Source organism: Pan paniscus, chromosome 16 (assembly GCF_029289425.2).
Source record: "Pan paniscus chromosome 16, NHGRI_mPanPan1-v2.0_pri, whole genome shotgun sequence".
Lineage (NCBI taxonomy): Eukaryota > Metazoa > Chordata > Mammalia > Primates > Hominidae > Pan > Pan paniscus.
This window is the reverse complement of record NC_073265.2, coordinates 59,014,128-59,020,995: the sequence shown is the minus strand read 5'-3', so window position 1 is coordinate 59,020,995 and position 6,868 is coordinate 59,014,128. Positions and strand designations below refer to the sequence as shown.

Here is a 6,868-nt window from a genome sequence, read left to right as displayed (position 1 = left end):
CATCAAATAACTGCTAGAGACCAGGGCAAGGGGGTTCTGTCTGTTTGGTTCACTGCTATATGGTTAAGGCCAAGAAAAGTACCTGGCATACAATAGACATTCAATAAGCATTTGTTGGATGGATGGATGGATGGATAGATAGATGGATGGATCACCCAAACAACTGCAGGTCATGCTGAATGTAAGAATTAAACGTAACATGGATGAGAATGCATCACGGGATTTATCATCTCTTTTGGGTCTGGGGAAGACTTCTTTGCAAAAAATGATAACCCAGACAAGATTCAAGGGGTGAGCAGGAGCTGGCTAAAGGAAGGAGAAGATAGTGGCAGGAGGAGCCACCCAGACACAAGGAATAGCTTGGGTGAAGGTCCTGAAGCAAGAGGGAGCACAGTTTATGAAAGGACGCTGAAGAAAGTTTCCAGAGCTGGAGGACAAGTGGGAAGGAAGGGTTGGTTCAAGGTGACTCTGGAGGGGACAGCAGAGCAGATCCTAGTGGCCTGAGAATAGAACCCTGACCTCTTCCACAGAGAAAGGAGGAATCACTAACCTATGTTCAGCAGGAATCAATGTGGCCAGACTTGCACTGGCATCACAAGTTGAAGTGCTTTTAGGAAGGTGCATTTGGGAGTGTCTAGGTATACATGACCAATGGGAGATGATGAACTTGCCATAGCTTTTAAAGTTTAAAGTGACACATTTCTACCCTACTACTATTTCACCTTCACATCATTACATAATGTATTTTAACAAATACCGACATTACATTACAATGTGACAGATGTCATTCTAAGTGCTTTGCAAATATAAACTCTCACATTGGCCTTGTGACATTGGTGCTAATTATTATCCTTTTTAAAAGATGAGGCAACTGGGGTGGGGCATTCAAACTAACACAGCAGATGACAGAATGCCAGAGTCTTCCTCAATTCCTGTGATGCATGGAGGACTCCAGAAGTCTCCATGTGCCCTGTGGAGGGTGTGCAAGGAGACCGGCCTTGGAGCTGCAGTGGGTGAGGTAGCTGGGGAAGACAGATGGGGCTGGAATGAGAGTCAGTCTGCTTTCAGGGGATCCACAGCACCAGCCACAGTACAGTGGGGCCTTGTTGACAGGAAGAGATGGTGCTCTGTGCCTGGGCCCTGCTGCAAACCTAGCATCTCTCCACACAATCCTAATATCCCTTCAGTTTTTCCTCCACCAGGTCATCTGCTTTGCAGATTCTATGTCTTCCTCTTTCTTGGTTGACCGCCTCATTTTAGCAGAACAGTCCCTCCAGCAGCATCCTGAGACAAGGAGAATGCAAGGAAAATGTGGGGGGACTGTCATTTAAAAAATTCTTTAGAGCTCTTGTGGGTTGCTATTTGGCTGGGCATAAATTCTATTTCACAAATCACTTTTCTTCAGAATTTTAAAGATACTGCTTCTTTGCTTGTAGTTTTCAGTGATGCTGCTGAGAAGCTCACACTCAATTAATAGTTTGGCTGGGTATAGAATTCTACAGCCTCAGTCAGCCTCCTGAGCCACTGTTGAAGAATCCAATGCCATCCTGTACCCTGATCTTTTATATATGTTTTTGTTTTTATTTGCTTCTCATTTTTCTTTTCTGGAAGCTTTTGATATTTTTTCTTGATCTATGGTATTCTGAAATTTCCTAATAATTTGCCTCAATGTGGATCTTTTTGTCATTTGCTGTGTTTAGCATGTGGTAGATTCCAATAAGTAAACTCATGGCTTCAGTTGTGGGAATTTTATTTTTGTATTTTTCCTTGAATATTTTCTTCCCCTAGTTTTCTCCATTTTTCTCTTTTTGGGACGTTTAACTTTTTGGATGCTGGATATCCTTGATGGATCCTCCAATTTTCTTATCTTTCTTTCCTATTTCCAATCTGTTTATCTTTTTGTTTTACTTTCTGAGCATTCTCCTCATCTATCAAATGTGTTATTTTTTAAGGTTTTTTTTTGGACTATTAATTTTAATTTTCAAGAGCTCTGTCTTATTCTCATTTGATTCCCACTCTTTCTTTTTACATTCATTTTTATTTTCTTAGATGCAATATCTTCTCATCTCTGTGATGATGTAACTTGTAATTTTTTGAAGTCTACTCACTTTTAAAATGGGTCACTAAAGATCTGATGAAAAGCTCCATAGGGTTGAATAGGGCTTTTCAGTTGGCAGAACTCACTGCAAGGTAATAATGTGGGAAGCTAACCATTTCACTGAGGAACCAATCATCAGGAATATTCCTATTTTGTAGATGAGACTAGTCACTGAGAACATAAGTAATTTACCCAAGTTCATATAGCTAGTAACTGGTGTGCTGAGATTCAAACCAAGAACATCTCATTCCAGAAGCGGTGTGCTAAACCACTGTGCTGCACTGCACTGCCTCTCAGAGCAGCAGCAGCTAACATTTAACAACTGCTTTCTGTGTACCAGACACTGTTCTAGGTACCCAAAAATCATTTAATTTAATCCTCATAATAACATTTTGAAGTAGCCACTTTTATTAGCCCCATTACTGACCAGCAACTTGAAGCACAGAGAAGGTAAACCACTTGCCCAAGATCACATAGCTGGTAAGTGCTGGAGATGGAATATAATCCTAGGCAATCCGGCCCAAGCATCCTTTCTGCTTTGTCTCCAGGAGTCTCCATTTCATCATCTGAAAAATGGCAATGTGATTCCTAACTCAGTTATTTTGAGGATAAAATGAGAGAACACATGTAAGAAACCTGTACCTAATAGACCTGAAACAGATGTTACTTTCATTAAAAAAAAATTGCTTTCCTCTTTTAGGCTTCAGTTTCTCTAACTTTAAAACAAGAAGCTATAGATTGTAGAAGAAAAGTTTGTAGGCTCCCTAAGGTCCCTCCTGGCTGTGAACGTCCATGGTCTAAAAAGTTAGGGTAGACCTAACTCAGAGGAGTGGAGATAGAATAGGAGTGAGGGTGGGAGATATCAAGACCTCAAGGCATAGAGGAAGAAAAAAGAAAAACAGGAGGTAGAAGCAAATGTGACATGTTCTAGATGGTTCCATTTTCCAACTCAGGCCCAGAGAATCCTTTCTGTGTTCCCAAATAGCTGCGAAGTTCAAATAACGGGTTCCAACTGACACATAAAAAGAAACACATGTAACCACTTACAGGCCAATTAATATCAGGGCAGGGGATGGGGGAAAGCCACAGAGGGGAGGAGGCCACTGGGGTTGAATTGAGCAAAAGAATGATGGCCATGCTTCCGGGCCTACGGCTGAAATGGGCTATTATGTGTCATCAGGAAACTTAAGAAGGGGAGAAAAAACAATCCCTGATCAAAGTCCCTTTTGTCAACTTCTAGCAGATTAATAGATGACAGATTTTGCACTTAGAGCTCTACTGCAAGGTCAAGGGCAGTGAAATGGGGCTTGTTGGGACATTTTTCTTCTTTCATTCAGCTGCTGGTCTGCAGAACTCATCATTCTGACAGCCCAGCTGCCTGAAACTTCTCTCAGAAGGTCTGCCTTCCCTGGAATATTTTAGGGGGAGAGTGGACTTCTTGTTAGCACAGACAAGCCAGGCTGTTCTCATCCCCATAGGCACTGCCTTGCTCAAGGTCCTACTTGGAGCTTCTCACTCCCTGGAGCCCAAGCCCATCATGCCACTTCCCAAATTCCCCTATTATAACCTCACGGTGGCTGTCTCAGGTCACAGCAGGAAGACACACTTCTAAACCTGGCTTCTAGGTCCCTCAGTGATCTGGCTTTGCCCCATGACCCGAGGGCTTTTAACATCAATCAAACCGGATTACTTGCAGCTCCCCAGACTCATCTCGCTCTTTTACCTCCACATCATGACCTTCTCTGCCACCCTTTTTGTCTTCCTGTCAATTTCCTATTCACCCATCAAGCCTGTGCCAGTGTTAACTCCCTGCCTTCCCAGTTTAAGAAGAGGCTGTATCCTCTGTGATGCACAAACCCTTCAAACACACAGCCTTCAGCCTTGACCTTACTGTCTGGCCATTATCTGTCTGTAGGTCCATCACTTCCACTCAGCCATGTGTAAAGACCAGTGTGCTGCCTGGCATGGAGTAGGGGCTTCCTGTTATAGAGTTATGAGTACATTACAGGTGAGTCACCAAGACCTGAGATTGTGGAGGGAGACCCTAAGTTCACCCTAATAATTCTCGCCCCTGGCAGAATCTGTGACTTGCTTTTAACCAACAGAATATGGTAAACGTGATGGATGCCACTCTCATGATTCGGTTACGTTGTATGGCAAGGTAATAGGATGTCAATCTCATGATTATGTTGCTTTATATAAAAGTCCATGATGACAGAGTTGAGAGATTCTCTGGATGAGAGATTCTCCTTGCTAGCTTGAGGAGGTAAGCAGTCATGTTGAGGAATCTCATGTGGCAAGGAATTGTGAGGTTAACTTGAAGACAGCCTCCAGCCCACAGCCAGCAAAAAGCTGGGGCCCTCAGTCATACAGCCACAGGGAAATGAAATGAATTCAACCAACAACTTGAGTGAGCTTGGAAGTGGAATTCCCCAGTTGAGCCTCCTGATGAGAATGCATCAGTAAACACCTTGATTGCAGCTTCGTGAGACTGTACAGAGGATTCAGCTAAGCTATGTCTGGTAACCCAACACATGAAAACTGAGAGAAGATATTTGTATGTGCTATTTTAAGTTGCTACCTTTGTGGTAATTTGTTACTTAACAATTAACAAACCAATACAGAGATCATTGTTAAAGATGCATTTTGGGGGATCTAGAAGGCCCAAACAGCCCTGGGAAATTCAGTTTCACTCTTATAAGTTAATATACTAGCAAGAAATTTTTGCCAGGCAACTCATAGCAAGACTCCAGAATAAGGGCCCGAAAGTGGAAGCCAGCCCAGGGAGAAGGACTTAGGAAGATGAGAGGCAAGAGACAGATATGGGACAGGAAGAGCCCCAGGCCTGATATCAGGGCTCTGGGTTCCAGGCTGTGCAGATGATTTTTACCAGGCTTTGGGTGATGTACCTCCACTCTGGGCCTCCATGATCTCATCTATAACCCAAGTATTATGAACAGGTAGAGCTCTACAGCTCCCTCTGGCTCTGGCAATCTGAATAATGATTGTACAATTTTACAAAGGAACCACCCTAAGCAGCACATTCTAGAGACTACTCAATCTTTCACTTGTTTATTCATTCATTCATTCATTCATCATGGATTACTCTTATTTTTAATAATTTTGGAATTGCTTACATGAAAGATACATGTTTAAAAATCATTTTAGAAGACAAATATGAATTAGGGCAGGAGAAGGAAAAGCTATGCCAGAATCCCAGGCTTATTTATTTGCATAGTTCTCCTTCCTCCTCCTCATATTTTCTATAAGAAATATATTCCACGTGTTCAGGGTCAAGTTAGTCTTGCCCCTCTTTGCACCTATAGGGATAGTCGCATGGCCCAGGTTTGGCCAGGCTGAGTACACCAAGTCTCAGTCACTGTGATTGGTTTGAAGGTAAGCCTATGCTCCAAGCAGGACCAGTCAGGTTCCTCCAACACGACTTTGCTGGCAGAGCTGGTGGAAGAGACTCATTCTTCTCCTGGGGCTGCTCACATCTTCCCAGATGTGAGTTTGGGGTGATTTGGGGCTACCATGGCTGGCGTGTGGAGACAGTGTGTCTGAGACCTAGAAAGGGAAGCCCTGGTAACATTGAATCCAGGGTGAAACCAGCCATCTCTGAAGCCATCTGCACTTACTTGACCTGATCAATTATCTTCTTTAAAAAAATAATTTGGGCCGGGTTCCTGCCACTTGTAACCAAAAGAATCTTAACTAATAGAGATAGTTATTTCAACTGAGCATATAATTTAGCTCTGTGTGTCTTGGAAGCCAAAGCAAAAGGGGAACCACATTGCATAGCAAAGTCACATTCTCTGACATTACAGACCCAAGGCGCCAAGAAAGAGCCTTTTCTCAACTGCTCAAGCCTTTTTCTCATGCTCTTTTGCATTGGCAGCCCAGAGTCACATCTTCCGCAGCTGTTTCAGAAAGGAGGCAGAAACATTCTTCATGTGGCTGGCTGCCTTTGGAACTGAACATCAACAAAAGGCAAGCAACAGAAATGGAGTGTCAGTCAGCACTTCCGAAGACCTAGCTTTTCAGCCAGAGAGGAAACCAGGCCAAGAGGCTTCCAGTCCAGTGTTTAATTCTCCCTGGCCCCTCTTTGCATGGGCCTCCTGAGGGGTAGCTCCTCCAAACGCTGCCCTGAGGTTTGACTGAAATCTGTCATTTCTTTGGTTGGAAGGTTGGTGTTTCCTTGCAAGGGACCACAAAGCCATATTACATTCAATGTTAAATAAACAAATGTTTGAATCTGTGTTTTATTGGTTCCATACCATCTGCCATCTGGTTTGGGGGAGCAAGGAAAATTGTGGTTTTGTTGGTTGTGTGTGTGTGTGTGTGAGTGTGTGTGTGTCTGTTGTTGTTCGTTTTTTTTTGTTGTTGTTGTTGGGGGTGGGGGTTGAGTTTCTTTCCCCTCTATGAAAATTCTGTAAGGTTGAGTGCTGGCAGCAATAGGGGCTGGTTAAAAGCCACCTAGTTTCCCACGTCTTAGCTCTCAGCTAAACGTTGGAGGCTGGTCTGTGTCCCCATCTGCTAAGCAGCCTGTTGTGTGAAAATTAGATCTATACATATGCAGAGCTCCACAGCCAGGCTTCCAAGATCTAAGGAATTGTTATGAGAGAACCGCAAGAGGTGGTTATTTAATGTTGACAAGCTGCACCCAGACCAAAGGCGAGAGTGGGGCATATGGAAACTGAACAGAGGAAACATCGCGTCTGAGCACTCTGGGGTTGTTGGGAAAAGCAGGCTTTGCCTTCAAGACCCTGG

At 43.5% G+C, this 6,868-nt stretch overlaps 1 long non-coding RNA gene across 1 annotated transcript in view; it reads right to left on the bottom strand.

Moving 5' to 3' along the window:
- Window positions 1–782: 782 nt before the first annotated feature.
- The window catches only part of LOC130540858 (uncharacterized), a 294,582-nt gene continuing 288,496 nt past the window's right edge, over window positions 783–6,868 (bottom strand). Inside the window, exon 19 of the long non-coding RNA XR_010110066.1 lies at window positions 783–2,664. This is a non-coding gene — a long non-coding RNA (uncharacterized LOC130540858). The remainder of the gene's footprint in view (window positions 2,665–6,868) is intronic.